This window comes from Pelophylax lessonae (genome assembly GCF_965119305.1).
Source record: "Pelophylax lessonae genome assembly, chromosome: 2".
Classification (NCBI taxonomy): Eukaryota; Metazoa; Chordata; class Amphibia; order Anura; family Ranidae; genus Pelophylax; species Pelophylax lessonae.
This window is the reverse complement of record NC_138769.1, coordinates 705,737,534-705,755,628: the sequence shown is the minus strand read 5'-3', so window position 1 is coordinate 705,755,628 and position 18,095 is coordinate 705,737,534. Positions and strand designations below refer to the sequence as shown.

The window sequence follows — 18,095 nt, the reverse complement described above, 5'->3', positions numbered from 1 at the left end:
GCACTATTCCTCCCAATGATGGGGCACTATTCCTCCCACTGACACCAATGATGGGGTACTATTCCTCCCAATGATGGGGCACTATTCCTCCTACTGACACCGATGATGGAGTACCATTCCTCCCACTGACACCAATGATGGAGTACCATTCCTCACACTGAAACCAATGATGGGGTACCATTCTTCCCACTGAAACCATTGGTGGGGTACTATTCCTCCCACTGACACCAATGATGGAGTACCATTTCTCCCACTGACACCAATGATGGAGCACTATTCCTCCCACTGACACCAATGATGGGGTACTATTCCTCCCACTGACAAAAACGACGGAGCACAATTCCTTCTACTTAGCCAACAATAAGATACCATTCCTACCACTGACACCAGCGGTGGGGAACTGAATCTCCGACTAACACCAATGATGGGGCACCATTTCTCCTCCTGCAGACCACAGGTGCTATATAATATTTTACGCACACTGACCACCAAACCTGAGACATTGTTACTCCCACTGACACTGGGGCATTTTCTTCTCCAACTGACCACAGCCTGGCCCTCCTAAAGTTTGAAGGACAGTAAACCGGCCCTTTGTTAAAATGTTTGGAGACCCTTGCTATAGCCAATCAAATTTTAGGACATTCGCAATTATCAGACCAACCAGCAACCAATCAGAGCAGATGACAATTCACTCCAATCATACATGTGGTAGAATACTGGAGATGGTTAAGTGGATTTAGCACCACTCCTCATAAAAGTTAATTACGCTTCATATTGCCCAACTGTTTTTTTTTGTCACCTTTGATCTGTGCCAAAAATAAAAAGCAGATAACCTACACCTCTTAAATTTGTTACAGCCTGCAAGGATGGCAGTTACCTGTCACTGCTGAGCCTTCTAACCAAAGCTGGTGGTTGCTACTGTCAGACTCTTGAAAGTGATGCCAATGCCGGGGTGAAACCACACACATGTGACATGCCCACCCTGGAACCTAGCATTGCAAACCTGAATGGAAGCCACAGCTGTGACACATAACGGGTTGAAGTGCAGGGTGTCTGCTAGCCCAGTCATTGGGGCAGGAACCCAGTCCTCAGCCAATGTAAACTTCGACCACAATGACTTCTCCAAAGTGTGTCCAATGCTTTATTTTTTATACTCACCTTTTTACAGACATATGAAGTACAGTCACATGTGTGGGGTCTTTTTCAGATCTTCTCCAGATCTTTTCATGATGCAAAGAGCAGCGCTAAAATGACTTAAACGTTACGGCCGAATTCTACACCAGCCTTTGTCAACCATTTCAACATAGAGGAACCCTTGAAATGACTTTCCTGTCCCAGGGAATCCTTTCTAAAATTTACTATATCTACAACTCATGATAACTTAGTGTGATGGTCAGTGGGGAGAATAATCCTTAACCACTTGCCGACCGCTGCAAGTACATATACTGCAGCGGTCAGCCCCTCACAGGCAAAGTGACGTATGGGTACGTCGCTAGCCTGTGAGGCTCTGGGGAGCGAGCGCGCGCCCCCGGAGGCGCGCTCCCGCTCGGTCACGGACCCCCCCCCCGCGCGTGTGCCCGGCGGACCCGATGTCCGCCGGGCACTCGCGATTGTCCGTGACAGCGGGAGAAAGGCAGGCGGCTGATGTAAGCCTCATGCAAGCCGCCTGTCATTCTCCCCTGTGTATGAATAGTGATCACACGGTTCTACTATGTAGGACCGTTGATCACTGTTCCTACACCTCAAGCCACAGCCAATCACAGTAAGAATCACGCCCCTAGGGACACACACCACCCCTCCCTCTCAAATAAAGTTAATCCCTTCACTACCAGTGTCATTTTACAGTAACAGTGCATATGTATAGCACTGATTACTGTAGTAATGTCACTGGTAACCCCAAAAGTGTCAAAAATGTCAGTCAAGGGTCCGATCTGTCCGCAGATCGCCGCCATTACTCGTTAAAAAAAAAAACAACAAAAATGACAAAAATCTTTCCCTTAGTTAGTAAACGCAGTAAATTTTGCGCAAACCAATCAAAATACGCTTTTCGCAATTTTTTTTACCAAAAATATGTAGCATAAAACAAATTGGCCAAAAATGTTAAAAATTTTGATTTTTTAATTTTTTGGGGGGAATTTCATGTAAAAAAAAATGTAAAAAATTTTGTTATTTTTTCAAAATTGTCGTTTTTTTTTGTTTATAGCGCATGATCAAAAAAAAAAAAAAAAAAAAACGCACAGGTGATCAAATACCACCAAAAGAAAGCTCTGTTTGTGGGAAAAAAAGGACGTCAAATTAGTTTAGGTACAGCGTCGCACGACCGCGCAATTGTCCGTTAAAAGTCACGCAGTGCCGAATCGCAAAATACCCCCTGGTCAGGAAGGGGGTAAAATCTTCCGGGGCTTAAGTGGTTAATACTTGTGGTCATTGGGGAGAATGACCCCCCCCCCCCTTAATAAAAAGGTCAATGTTGTCTGTGGGAACTTTGCTGAGAGGTAGAAATTGCTTATTGCTCAAGGAATCCCTAGCAACCTCCAGAGGAACCTTAGGGTTCCATGGAATCCTAAATGAGAAACCCTGCACTACATCATTACACTGACTACAGTGCTCCATGGAACCCCCATAGTCCTATTCCAAGCATCTCTAGTCTCCACAGTACAGCCTCATCCAAGAAGAAGCTCACTGTGCCGGCAGCATCAAAGAGCCAGGACCTTCTTCTGATCTCCAATTGATCTAAATTGCACCAACCTACTTTATTTGGTAGTAAAACCTGAAGGTTTTTTTTACCTTCATGCATTTTACACATGAAGGTAAAAAAACCTTTTGTGTGCTGCTCCCCTCACAGCCCCCCAATACTCACCTGAGCCCCCTCTAGATCCAGCAACGTGCAGGAGAGCCTTGGCTGTCCTGGAATTCCCTCTCCTCATTGGTTGAGACAGCCATTGGCTCCCGCTGCTGCCAATCACAGCCAGTGCAGACAGAGCAAGCATGCACCAGTGCTCCCATAGCGAGCAGCTTGCTATTGGGGGCACTGGTCAAGGGGAAGGAGCCAAGAGAGCCAGCGGGGGACCCGAGAAGAGAAGGATCGGGGCTGCCTTGTGCAAAACCACTGCACAGAGTAGGTAAGTATAACATATTTGTTATTTTATTAAGGAAAAAAAAAAAAAAAGCCAAACCGTTCATACCACTTTAAAGCAGAACTTTACTCCCCCGATGCCCTAATTCTTTTATTTTTTTTATAATTTGTTCTTACTTTTTATCCTGAATTCAGGTGCTCAACTGTAAAGTGAATCCAGTGTTTCCCTGCTGTATTCCACTGATCCCGCATCACACTTCACCATCTTCCTCAATGACATCATCAGGAGCCGGCTGCCTCTTCCAGGTTATTGCAGCCGACCCCCAATACCGTCCCATCAGGTCTGCCCTACTTCAGATGCTCTCTAATCTGATGCTTCTTGGAATAGCTGACATAGATAACCCAGGGGACTACTAGAGCGGGGAAGACGTTATTCTTGCCTTGGTAAGAATAGAGGGAGGGTGGCGGGCCACACCAACCATGACTGCAGAGGAGGGGGGAGGATTCAGAGGATACAAAGCACTTTAGAGGAATGAAGGTCTACTTTAAGGGCGTGTTGATGGGCTTTTGTTTGATTTAAGCGGGGTTTGCATCCCCAAACAAGTCAATGGTACTGCAAAACTTGGTTAAAAGCAGGTTTAACCACTTTACCACTGGAGGATTTTGCTGTCTTGCGTCCAGGCCACTTTTTGCAATTCGGCACTGTGCGATTTTAACTGACAATTGCGCGGTCGTGTGACGCTGTACCCAAACGAAATTTATGTCCTTTTTTTCCCACAAACAGAGCTTTCTTTTGGTGGTATTTGATCACCTGTGCGATTTTTACTTTTTGCGCTATAAACAAAAAAAAGCATACATTTTGAAAAAACAACAATATTTTTCAAATTTTTTTATATGAAATTCCCCAAAAAAATGTAAAAAATCAAAATTTTTTTTTACATTTTTGGCCAATTTGTTTTCTGCTACCTATGTTTAGTAAAAAAAAAAAAAAAAACAATAAACGTATTTTGATTGGTTTGCGCAAAAGTTATTGCGTTTAATAACTAAGGGAAAGATTTCTGTCATTTTTTTTTTTTTTTTTTAACGAGTAATGGCGGAGATCTGCGATTTTTTTTTGCGGGACTGCGACATTGCGGCGGACAGATCGGACCCTTGACTGACATTTTTGACACTTTTGGGGGTACCAGTGACATTACTGCAGTAATCAGTGCTATACATATGCACTGTTACTGTAATAATGACACTGGCAGGGAAGGGGTTAATTTTATTGGAGAGGGAGGGGTTAATGTATGCCTGGTGCTTACTGACGTGTGTGGGGGGAGGTGACTGAGTGACACCGGGACAGATCGCAGGTTCAGCTATGCTGAACCCTGCAATCTGACCCTGCCTGTCACTTAGGAGATCCGCCCGCTTTGTTTACACAAGTGGGCGGATCTCCACACTCGATTCCCCGACGATCGGGGAAGAGCAGCGGCGATCGCCGCCGCTCCTCCCCTGGCCCGACTCCCCCTGTGACTGAACACAGCGGGAGCGAGCCTCCGGCGGCGCACGCGCGCTGCCGAAGAAGGGGAATGTCTGGTGGCGTAGTACTACATCGCCAGACGTTATCGAGCCACTTTGCCACAGTACTGCTCTAGTGAGCAGTCGGCAAGTGGTTAAGTGCCAGTTCACACTAGTACGACTTGCCAGGCGACTTGGTCAGCCTGACAAGTCGCGGACCGTCGCGGTCCATAGTGAAGTACAGGAACGGTTCTAATAGGAGCGACACAAGTCGCTCCGACTTAGAAAAAAGGGTCCTGTACTACTTCAGGGCGACCTGGAGCGACTTGCATAGACATTCATTTTATGAAGTCCGTGCAAGTCGCGCCGAAGTCTCGGTGCACGCGACTTCACAGGTCGCCCCCGAAGTCGTGCCGCTGCAGTGTGAACCGGCACTAAAAGCAAATCAGAAGTAGGTGAAATGCAAGTCAGAGGGAGGTCAACTGAAGGTCGCAAGCTGGTTGGTAAGTTGACTGGAAACCCCTTGGCTTTTGACATGCATTTGCCCTTCCAGTGCTCCTTGCTGTTAAGACCAGTTTTAGGTGGGGGAAGTGACCATTTTTTGTATTGTTGTTATATTGGTCAGGCAGCTCACTGACACCTTTGCTGCCATTGTGCAATGTCCTGGGTGTTCAGTGTGACCCCGCACCTTTAACCACTTTAGGACCGGAGGATTTTCCTGCTTTACGTCCACTTTGTGCGATTCGGCACTGTGCGACTTTAACTGACAATTGCGCAGTCATGCAATGCCGTACCCAAACGAAATTTACGTTCTTTTTTCCCCACAAACAGAGCTTTCTTTTGGTGGTATTTGATCACCTCTGCGCTTTTCATTTTTTGCGCTATTAATAAAAAAATGCGACAATTTTGAAAAAACAACAATATTTTTCTACTTTGACCGTTAAAAAATATCCAATATATTCAATTTTTGTCATATACTTAGGCCAAAATGTATTTAGCTACATGTCTTTGACAAAAAAATTCTCAATGAGCATATTTTTAACCGCTTTAAGACCGGAAGATTTTACCCCATTCCTGACCAGGCCATATTTTGCGATTCGGCACTGCGTTATTTTAACGGACAATTGAGCGGTCGTGCGATGCTGTACCCAAATTAAAATTTATGTCCTTTTTTCCCCAGAAACAGAGCTTTCTTTTGGTGGCATTTGATCACCTGTGCGATTTTTACTTTTTGCGCTATAAACAAAAAAATAGCGACAATTTTGAAAAAATAACAATATTTTTGACATTTTTTTTATATGAAATTCCCCCCCCCCCCCCCCCCCCAAAAAAAAATGTAAAAATCAAAATTTAACATTTTAGGCCAATTTGTTTTCTGCTACATATTTTTGGTAAAAAAAAAAAAAAAAAATATCGCAATAAGCGCATTTTGATTGGTTTGCGCAAAAGTTATCGCAGCTACTAACTACGAGAAATTTATGTCATTTTTATTGTTTTTTTATTTTTCTAGTAATGGCGGCAATCTGCGATTTTGCTTGCGGGACTGCGACATTGCAGCGGACAGATCGGACCCTTGACTGACATTTTTGACACTTTTGGGGTTACCAGTGACATTACTGCAGTAATCAGTGCTATAAATATGCACTGTTACTGTAAAAATTACACTGGCAGGGAAGGGGTTAACTTTTATTGGTGATCATGGGGTTAATGTATGCCTGGTGCTTACTGACATGTGTGGGGGGAGGGGGACTGAGTGACACAGGGACAGATCGCAGGTTCAGCTATGCTGAATCCTGTAATCTGACCCTGCCTGTCACTTAGGAGATCCGCCCGCTTTGTTTACACAAGCTGGCGGATCTCCTCACTCGATCCCCGACGATTGGGGGAAGAGCGGCGGTGATCACCGACTCTCCTCCCCTGGCCCAACTCCCGCTGTGACTGAATAGAGCGGGAGCGAGCCTCCGGCGGCACGCACGCGCCGCCCACAAGGGGAGGAGTCCAGCGACGTAGACCTACGTCGCTGGACGATAACGAACCACTTTGCCGCAGTACACTCCATGCGAGCGGTCGGCAAGTGGTTAAGGAGGGGTGGGCTCCCTCCAGTCACCTGTCCTCCATCTATCCATCAGAATACATGTGCTTCCACTGTGGAGACTCTTTAAAAAGCTAGAGTTAGGGTCTGCAGAGATCAGGATGCCTTGCCGTGGCCTGCAGCTTACGCATGTATTTGCAAATGTGTGCAACTAAACCCCTGTTTTTTTAACGCATACTGTAAGACAGGTTAATTCGGTTGGTTGCTGGCTGGTTAGTAAGTTGTGACTGGAAACCCCTTGGCTTTTTTTGAAGGTCAAATGCACCCGTCAATGGATTCTGAAGTATCTCAGATTGATACCATCGACAAGCCCAAAGTCCATCAACACAGGCCCTTAAAGTGGAGTTCCGGCCGCAAAATCGCTACATTCGATTTTGTGGCATCTGCTTCCTTATTGTCACCTGAAAAAGAATTGGATATTGCCAAATTTAATTTTTTTTTTTTTACTTACCTTGTTTCAGAAGAAAATATACTCACCTTTCCTTCCACTTCCTCCCTCTGCGGCGTCACTTCCTGTCCCGCAGTGCATCCTGGGAGCTCTTACTCATCACTCCCAGGAGGCAATGGGCAGTGACGTAGACGGCCGGCCGCTCCTCTCATCGCGTTATTTGCAAACAGGAAATGATGCGATGATAGGCGTCCCTATACTATGCCGATCGCATAGTACTGGGCATGCGCGAGATTTCGCGCTGCATTCATCGGCCCCCTCCATCTAGAACCAGGAAGTAGGGCATACATTTGCATACTGCGGCTTCGGGTGACCAGGACAAAGATGGCGGCGCTCAGCAAACTTTTTATAAAGTAAGATTTTATGATTGCCAATCAATTATTAAACTGCTTAAAACCGGATAAGCGGATGTATGAAGGGCGGTGGATCACTGTTTGGGAAGTATTTAAAAAAAAAAAACTATTCTGTGGCCGGAATTCCGCTTTAAGCTGCTTTTCAATTCCCAATGACTTGTATGGTGACGGTAATGAAAGTCCATACACGCAGGCCTTTACTAGGTTGAGCAACAGTTATGGGCAGCTTTGTGAGCTGAGGGGCTGATCCAGTTGTTACAGCTAAATGACAACTAGAAGTGGCACGCTCCCAGCACAGTATACGGCTTATCAGGGAGGTTTGGATGACAGCCTGGCTCCAAACAGACTATTCGGATTAATATTTGACCACAATGTACTCCTACTTCCCTGATCTAATCTACAGCGGAGAGCAGAATGTGGATACTAAGGAAAGATCAGCAGTCCTTATCTGTCTATAGCAGAGTTATCCTGAGAGCCCAGCCTTCCCATCCACTTCCTGGACTTCTCCCGGGGTGCCTGGTGGTAATGCTGCACAGAACTGGGGCCTAGACAAACGTCTACGCTGGTCTATGGAAGCGGTGAGCTCCTATCAGGATGATGCAGTGGAGCGGGGTGAACACAGACACCGCAGTCACATGCCTCCTGCATTTGGTAAGGCCCTGTTCACACCTGAGCGTTTTTCAGCTCGTAAAACGCTCATCTCTGAAGTCTCAAAATGCCCAGCAAGCAAAATCCCAGGGGTATGTCACTCGCTCCCGCCCCCGTTCGTTCCCTGGGGAGCTATCGCGAGTGACCGGCGGCTCCGATGTCCGCCAGCCACTCGCGATCTCCCGCTGTAGAGGGAGAAAGAGAGACGGCTGATGTAAACACAGCCGTCTGTCATTCTCCCTGAAGTAATGACAGAGGCTATGCGATCCTGCTATGTATGATCGTATGTCTCTGAGATTACTTCACAAGCCCCCCCACAGTTAGAATCACGCCCCTAGGGACACACGTAACCCCCTGATCGCCAGTAAAGTTAACCCCTTCCCTGCCAGTGTCATTTTAATGTGCATATGTATAGCACTGATTACTGTAGTAATGTCACTGGTACCCCCAAAAGTGTCAAAAATTTCCGTCAGGTGTCCGATCTGGCCGCCGCAATGTCGCAGTCCTGCAAAAAAAAGCGCAGATCGCTGCCATTACTAGTATAAAAAAAAAACAAAAAACAATAAACATACACCACCACAATGGATTTGAAATGAAACAAACAAGATGTGTTTTAACTGCAGACTTTCAGCTTTAATTTGAGGGTATTTACATCCAAATCAGGTGACCGTTGTAGGAATTACAACAGTTTGTATATGTGCCTCCCACTTTTTAAGGGACCAAAAGTAATGGGACAATTGGCTGCTCAGCTGTTCCATGGCCAGGTGTGTGTTATTCCCTCTTTATTCTATTTACAAGAAGTCTTCTCTTGATTGTTGACTTTGACACACATACACCTACCTCCTGGAGTGTGTTCTTGATCTGGCCAACTGTTGTGAAGGGTGTTTTCTTCACCAGGGAAAGAATTCTTCGGTCATCCACACAGTTGTTTTCCGTGGTCTTCAGAGTCTTTTGGTGTTGCTGAGCTCACCGGTGCGTTCTTTCTTTTTAAGGATGTTCCAAACAGTTGATTTGGCCACACCTAATGTTTTTGCTATCTCTCTGATGGGTTTGTTTTGTTTTTTCAGCCCAATGATGTCTTGCTTTACTGATAGTGACAGCTCTTTGGCTCTCATATTGAGAGTTGACAGCAACAGATTCCAAATGCAAATAGCACACTTGAAATGAACTCTGGACCTTTTATCTGCTCCTTGTAAATGGGATAATGAGGGAATAACACACACCTGGCCATGGAACAGCTGAGCAGCCAATTGTCCCGTTACTTTTGGTCCCTTAAAAAGTGGGAGGCACATCTACAAACTGTTGTAATTCCTACACCTTTCACCTGATTTGGATGTAAATACCCTCAAATTAAAGTGGAGTTCCACCCTATTTTTATACTTACCTCCATCTTCTCGCTCCGGGTCACCTGAAAAAGAAATGGATAAATCGCATATTTTTTTTTTTTTTACTTACCTCGTAGCGAAGAAAAAATACTTACCTTACTTCCTACTTCCTTCTTCCTCCTTCCTCGGCCGCAGCCCGTCGTCACTTCCTGGCTCTGCAATGATTCCTGGGAGCTGAACGTCATAGCTCCCAGGAATCATTGCGCCTGCACCGGCCCCGACGTCAGTTCCGGGTCGCGCGCGTCATCCCCTTCTAAACAGCTTCTGGGCATGCCCAGAAGCTGTAGAGGGATGACGCGCGCGACCCGGAAGTGACGTCGGGGCCGGCGCAGAGCATCGTGGGACCAAAGAAGGCGGAAGAAGACGCCGAAGGGGATCTCGCTGGCTTCAAGCTGCCCACATCTGAGATGGCAGCGCTGGACAAGACGTTTGCAAGGTAAGTATTTGTCCTAACAGGTAAGTGCAACCCGGGACAGATCAGAGGCTAGCCATTGTGGAATGCACTAGCCCTGACTGTCCCGGGGGTATTAAAAAAAAAAAAAAAAAATCCAGGGTGGAACTCCGCTTTAAAGCTGAAAGTCTGAAAAGCACATCTTGTTTGTTTCATTTCAAATCCATTGTGGTGGTGAATAGAGCCAAAAAGATTAGAATTGGGGGTTTTAAATAAACTATAGTTATTTCTGTTATAGAGTGTATATATTTTTTAGATTGGGCGTCTACAATAATACGATCACCTACATCAGTATACAAATCCTCTGGCAGGTATACCGGCTCCTTCATATGTGAGTCAATCGTTGATTTAGCTCCTTATCCAGAGCGGCCTCCCCTCCCCCCCCCCCTCTCCCCTTCCCTTCCCACGACTATTGTGAAATCAAATAAATGGGAAGTCACGAAATGCTACAAGTTTTTTCTGTGCTGACCAAGCGAATAAAACACTGTAGACTTCATCTGACACCGCTAATGTATAGGCAAACATCACGATCAGTTCCACTTATTTGTAAGCGCTTCATTTACAAGTGCCAGAAAGTAAAAATAAATCCCTATTTGGCAGCCAAGAATGTGAAATGACACCAAACATCGCACAGTACAATGGTCAGCATTGTGGGAACTGCAACTCGTGAACGGCACTAAATGCACTTGGAACTCTTCATCAGAAAGAATGAAAAGAAAAAAAGAAAAATAAAGTAAGAGCAACCTAAAGAGAACCTGTCACCAGCATATAAAAATTCCAGTATTTTAAACGCTTACTTGCTCATAAATTATTTTATTCATCTGCAATGTGCCCTTGAACATGCCAGGAAATGTCCTTATTTCAGGAATAGTCAATTCCCTTAGCATAGTCCCATCTTATGTGAAGATTGTCTTTTAAATAAATGGTCAAGCAAGTGGTCCACCTTAAATGAAGCCTGAACTGATGGGGTTATTGTAGTTTAATGCCTCGTTTCCACTGAGTGGTACGGTACGGTTCAGTACAGTTCGGTTCAGTACGGTATGGTTCGGAACGGTACACCTTGCGTTTCCACTGCCAATAGTACCCTTTCATGATAGGTGTGGTGTAGAAAGAAAGCTGGGATTGACGATTCTCTGTCAACCAATCAAAGTTCTGCAGAGTGTAGCTCCACCCTGTTGGTACGGTACTAATGTGCTTGGTACCCCAACGAAAGGGTCCCAAAAAAGTGGTTCGGTACGGTTCGGAATTAGGGTACCATTCATAATGGAAACGGCAAAAATTGCGTACCGTACCGAACCATACCGTACCCCTCAGTGGAAACGAGCCATAAAAGTTCACAGAAGAGGAAAGCCACTCAGGTGTATAGAGTCTAGTAATCAGCGGTCGGGTGCACGTCAGATCCGTAACTCCGGTAATGATGTGTGCATAGACGATGAGAGACTGCACTCCGACTTAAAATTATGAACGATTTATTGGTCAAAGTAACAGACAAATAAATTCAGAGACAGGAACAAGGTTAACGCATTTCACGGAATGGGATCCGCTTAGTCACAACCACAAAGATACAAAGATACAAGTGGAGTAGCTGCTAAAATAGTGTCCAAACACCTGAAAGCTATCAACACGAATGCAGACAGCTTAGACCATTAATAATCTACGTGTCTCCTGCAGCAAAAAAAACCCCACAAACCAAGAAAGTGAACGCAGACAATGACAAAACGGAAAAGAAAAAAAAAGGAAAAAAGAAGAAAAGAAAAAAAAAGGAAAAAAGAAGAAGAAAAAAAAGGAAAAAGAAGAAAAGAAAAAAAGGAAAAGGAAGAAAAGAAAAAAAGGAAAGGAAAAACCTTCTGCCACGTCTATATAAAATAACAATGCAGTGTGCACATACAAATTACTGCAAACTTTTGGCTAAAACAAAAAGCCACATACAGTGCCTTGCGAAAGTATTCGGCCCCCTTGAACTTTGCAACCTTTTGCCACATTTCAGGCTTCAAACATAAAGATATAAAACTGTAATTTTTTGTGAAGAACCAACAAGTGGGACACAATCATGAAGTGGAACAAAATTCATTGGATATTTCAAACTTTTTTAACAAATAAAAAACTGAAAAATTGGCCTTGCAAAATTATTCAGCCCCCTTAAGTTAATACTTTGTAGCGCCACCTTTTGCTGCGATTACAGCTGTAAGTCGCTTGGGGTATGTCTCTATCAGTTTTGCACATTGAGAGACTGAAATTTCTGCCCATTCCTCTTTGCAAAACAGCTCGAGCTCAGTGAGGTTGGATGGAGAGCGTTTGTGAACAGCAGTTTTCAGTTCTTTCCACAGATTCTCGATTGGATTCAGGTCTGGACTTTGACTTGGCCATTCTTACACCTGGATATGTTTATTTGTGAACCATTCCATTGTAGATTTTGCTTTATGTTTTGGATCATTGTCTTGTTGGAAAACAAATCTCCGTCCCAGTCTCAGGTCTTTTCCAGACGCCATCAGGTTTTCTTCCAGAATGGTCCTGTATTTGGCTCCATCCATCTTCCCATCAATTTTAACCATCTTCCCTGTCCCTGCTGAAGAAAAGCAGGCCCAAACCATGATGCTGCCACCACCATGTTTCACAGTGGGGATGGTGTGTTCAGGGGGATGAGCTGTGTTGCTTTTACACCAAACATAACATTTTGCATTGTTGCCAAAAAGTTTGATTTTGGTTTCATCTGACCAGAGCACCTTCTTCCACATGTTTGGTGTGTCCCAGGTGGCTTGTGGCAAACTTTAAACGACACTTTTTATGGATATCTTTAAGAAATGGCTTTATTCTTGCCACTCTTCCATAAAGACCAGATTTGTGCAGTATACGACTGATTGTTGTCCTATGGACAGAGCCTCCCACCTCAGCTGTAGATCTCTGCAGTTCATCCAGAGTGATCATGGGCCTCTTGGCTGCATCTCTGATCAGTCTTCTCCTTGTATGAGCTGAAAGTTTAGAGGGACGGCCAGGTCTTCGTAGATTTGCAGTGGTCTGATACTCCTTCCATTTCAATATTATCGCTTGCACAGTGCTGCTTGGGATGTTTAAAGCTTGGGAAATCTTTTTGTATCCAAATCCGGTTTTAAACTTCTCCACAACAGTATCTCGGACCTGCCTGGTGTGTTCCTTGTTCTTCATGATGCTCTCTGCGCTTTAAACGGACCTCTGAGACTATCACAGTGCAGGTGCATTTATATGGAGACTTGATGACACACAGGTGGATTCTATTTATCATCATTAGTCATTTAGGTCAACATTGGATCATTCAGAGATCCTCACTGAACTTCTGGAGAGAGTTTGCTGCACTGAAAGTAAAGGGGCTGAATAATTTTACACGCCCAATTTTTCAGTTTTTTATTTGTTAACAAAGTTTGAAATATCCAATAAATTTTGTTCCACTTCATGATTGTGTCCCACTTGTTGTTGATTCTTCACAAAAAATTACAGTTTTATATCTTTATGTCTTTATGTTTGAAGCCTGAAATGTGGCAAAAGGTGGCAAAGTTCAAGGGGGCCGAATACTTTCGCAAGGCACTGTATGAAATAAATGAGAGAAATTAATGTAATCTCATAGGATATTTCATACAAAAAAATGGGGAAGTGATATTAAGAGAAGGAAAAGAATTCTCAAACATAATAAACAAAATTGAGAATAAGAAAAATGAAGATAAGAAGAGGAGAATTAGCATACCTAACATGATACAGATATTAACCACTTGCCGACCGCCGCACGACTATCTACGGCGGCGGTCAGCCCCTCACAGGCAAAGTGACGTAGGTCTACGTCGCTCGCCTGTGAGGGTTTAGGGAGCGAGCGCGCGCCGCCGGAGGCGCGCTCCCGCTCCCGCGTGGTCACGGACCCCCCCCGCGCTTGTGACCGGCGGACCCGATCGCCGCCGGCCACTCTGCGATCGGCGGGGGAGAGGGAGAAAGTCAGGCAGCTTGTGTAAACAAGCTGCCTGTCATTCTCCTCTCTGTATGAGAGATGATCACATGGATCTACTATGTAGATCCATTGATCACTCTGCATACAGTTGAAGCCACAGCCAATCACAGTTAGAATCACGCCCCTAGGGACACACACAGCCCCTCCCTCTCAAATAAAGTTAACCCCTTCACTACCAGTGTATTTTTACAGTAACAGTGCATATATATAGCACTGATTACTGTAGAAATGTCACTGGTAACCCCAAAAGTGTCAAAAATGTCAGTCAAGGGTCCGATCTGTCCGCCGCAATGTCGCAGTACCGCAAAAGAAATCGCAGATCGCCGCCATTACGCGTTAAAAAAAAAACAACAAAAATGACAAAAATCTTTCCCTTTGTTAGTAAACGCAATAACTTTTGCGCAAACCAATCAAAATACGCTTTTTGCGATTTTTTTTACCAAACATAGGTAGCATAAAACAAATTGGCCGAAAATATTAAAAAATTTTGATTTTTACATTTTTTTTGGGGGGAATTTCATATAAAAAAAAGGGAAAAATATTGCTATTTTTGCAAAATTTACGCTCTTTTTTTGTTTATAGCGCGTGATCAAAAAATCGCACAGGTGATCAAATACCACCAAAAGAAAGCTCTGTTTGTGGGAAAAAAAGGACGCCAAATTCGTTTAGGTAAAGCGTCGCACGACCGCGCAATTGTCCGTTAAAGTCACGCAGTGCCGAATCGCAAAATACCCTCTGGTCGTTTAGCAGCCAAATCCTCCGGGGCTTAAGTGGTTAAAAAAATGTACCGTAAATAAATAAATGTAAGGATAATCATATGTGCATCTAATGGTAAAAGACGTCATATAGTGTCAAACAGTATCAAAAAACTCATCTAAAAAACACATGTAAACATGTCCAGTGTCATACAGTAAATGCAATGTAAATATAAAGAAAAAAATGTAAAGAAAAATACATATTTCTGAGATATCCTGTATGTCTGTACTTAAAATCTTCATCTCTATTTTTCTTTTCCCCTCAAAAACTACATCAGTCGGATGAAATTGTAAATTAAAAAAATATGTAGGCCGCCATTGAAGTCTTTCTGAAAATGCTGACTCTCGTTGTAGGTCATGGAGTCCCTGACCTACAACGAGAATGCAGCAGGTGAAGTGGAATTCCTGATTTCCATCCTTGCTTTGGGTCAGTATGAAGTATATAAGTAGTGGGTCATTGGGAAACTGAATATTTTAAAAGAGCCCAGGGCTGCCCCTATCATGCCCTACACTTACCTGATTTCCTTCTTCTCCCCCTTATCCCCTTTTATCTTTCCTCATTCCTTCTGACTTTTCCGTGTTTTTTTTTTTTTTGTCAACCCCCCCCCCCCCCATCCCCTCTTTTTGTCTTCCCTCTTCCCTTCTTCCCTCCTTTCTCCGTACCTTTTAATTTCAGTTCTATACTATAGAGAGATAACCTTAGGCACTATGTGGAATACTATTACCACTTATCTTGCATGATTTATAGATATGTGCGCGTGTGATTGCCCCCAGTGTCCGCTGTGGGGGGACCTGTGGGGAAAAAAAACCCTGTTTGTATCCCTTTTTGACGTTTTTTTGTTTTTTTTTTTACTAAATGTCCAATCCTACATAAGATTGTCACCAGGACTCATTGTTTTTTTTAGGGGATAGTAAGTATTCCTCCTGAAGAAGCGGTCCTTACCTCGAAACATGTGGAGGACCATACATCAAGGTTAATTACATTTTGTGCCCTCAATATCTACAGGGGACACCATATCACCAGCAAGAACCAATCAGAATAAATGCAATTTGTTATATATATATATATATATATAGCTTGTGCTCTTTTAATGCATGAATAAAATGTTCTATTTTTTTATAAAAATAATTGTTACTTCCTGAGTACCGAGATAGTTCATTCTTCCCGTTTTGCCGGGGGCATGATAGGGGCAGCCCCAGGCTCTTTTCAAGATAACTAGTTTGAGAATGATGGTACCTTCACAAATGTATTAGGATAGCTTTTTTGAGGCATACACCTTATCTACGGGAACACATTGTAGTCAATAAACAGCAAGACACCTAGGTAAGTCGAATTGTTAGAAGAAAAGGCTAGCAACAGCAACCTGCATATTTTTTTTAAAATCTCAGGTCTAGCCAAAACACAAATGAATCCCTAGTTACACCCCCCACCCATACAGTATAGAATTCTTGTTTTGTCTAGAGCAGCCTTCCATTTAGGGTTTCCGCCAGAGTGTTGCTAAGGGTTCTATGGGCTGTGGCTGACTGACCTTCCTTCTGATGGTGTTTGCATAATATTGGGTCCAGTGCCCCTTGGCAGATCGTTTCAACAGGCATTCTTCCCACTGGCCGCCAAGGCAAGGGGCATTCTTCCCACTGGCCACCAAGGCAAGGGACATTCTTCCCACTGGCCGCCAAGGCAAGGGACATTCTTCCCACTGGCCGCCAAGGCAAGGGACATTCTTCCCACTGGTCACCAAGGAAAGGGACATTCTTCCCACTGGTCGCCAAGGAAAAGGACATTCTTCCCACTGGCCGCCAAGGAAAAGGACATTCTTCCCACTGGCCGCCAAGGAAAAGGACATTCTTCCCACTGGCCGCCAACTAAAGGGACATTCTTCCCACTGGCCGCCAACTAAAGGGACATTCTTCCCACTGGCCGCCAACTAAAGGGACATTCTTCCCACTGGCCGCCAACTAAAGGGACATTCTTCCCACTGGCCGCCAACTAAAGGGACATTCTTCCCACTGGCCGCCAACTAAAGGGACATTCTTCCCACTGGCCGCCAACTAAAGGGACATTCTTCCCACTGGCTGCCAAGGAAAGGGACATTCTTCCCACTGGCCGCCAAGGAAAGGGACATTCTTCCCACTGGCCGCCAAGGAAAGGGACATTCTTCCCACTGGCCGCCAAGGAAAGGGACATTCTTCCCACTGGCCGCCAAGGAAAGGGACATTCTTCCCACTGGCCGCCAAGGAAAGGGACATTCTTCCCACTGGCCGCCAAGGAAAGGGACATTCTTCCCACTGGCCGCCAAGGAAAGGGACATTCTTCCCACTGGCCGCCGGTCCAGACATGTCCAGACATAGTCTGATCGCTCAGAGGCCCAAGACATTGATCAGTAGTCTGGACTCTTCCAGTGTCCAGATCACCTTGAGCAGAATGCTTGCCGAGGACGCCTCCCCAGCCGGACAGGCTGGCATCCGTGGTGGACACTGTCCAATACAAAGGGAGGAAGGATTTAAATCTCCCTTTGCAGGGACCTTGTATGGAACTGTGAAAATGAAACCGCCTCGAAGGTAGACACCATCAGGCCTAGCACCCGCTCGCAAGTCCAGAGGGATGACAATCTGTTGGGACAGCAGGAGACAAATTGTAGCCTGCAATTTCTGGAGTTTGTCCAGAGGAAGGAGCACTCTGGCTAAGACCAGATAGTCCAGCTTTGTGGACGGAACCAGGGCAGACTTCTGAAAATTCAGAATCCAGCCGAACTCCCGCAGAGTTCGTATTGTGATCTCCAGGTTTTCCACCAGAGCAAAAAGGAGAGAGACTCCGCTCACAGGAGATCGGAGCCCACTCTCCCTTCCCTCCAGCACTCTCTTTGGATAGCATAAAAATGTATTTTTCCATGCATCAAATGAATTGCTCTATGCAAGGCAAGAACAAATAAAAAGCACATCAGACATAAATCCACAGAAGTTTCACAGACTGACGCAGCAAAAATATAAAAATAATTAAGAAGCCACCCTCAGGGGTGGTAAAGTATTGTCTCCGGTACAAACAGACTGTAAAAGTAAAGCTTACGCACAAAAACACAGATGGCACACAGAATGTTCCGATATTATGATGAATGCCAAGGCTGAAGAGGTTCCACTCAATACTACTGAAATAAACAAGCTTGGTCTCTTCTGAAAAGCTGAATTCAGGGCACACAGCTAAATACACGGCTAGATGGGTTATGTCCAGCCACTTCTGTGAGTCACAGCATCCCTCCAACCCGCCCAAACTGCATGATTAAGACGGGACACCACTTTTGTGGTGGTGGGGGTGGGGTTAAGGATTAAAGTAGACTGTTAGGCAAATCGTTTACACTTGATCTACTCAAAAAAAAAAGAAAAAAATAATAAATAATCTACCTGCTATGTCTTTAAAACATA

The 18,095-nt window shown here is 44.7% G+C and overlaps 1 protein-coding gene across 1 annotated transcript in view; it reads right to left on the bottom strand.

Annotated features, from left to right (window-relative positions):
• Positions 1-18,095, bottom strand: part of ACER3 (alkaline ceramidase 3) — a 117,164-nt gene that overhangs the window by 73,444 nt on the left and 25,625 nt on the right. The window lies entirely within an intron of this gene.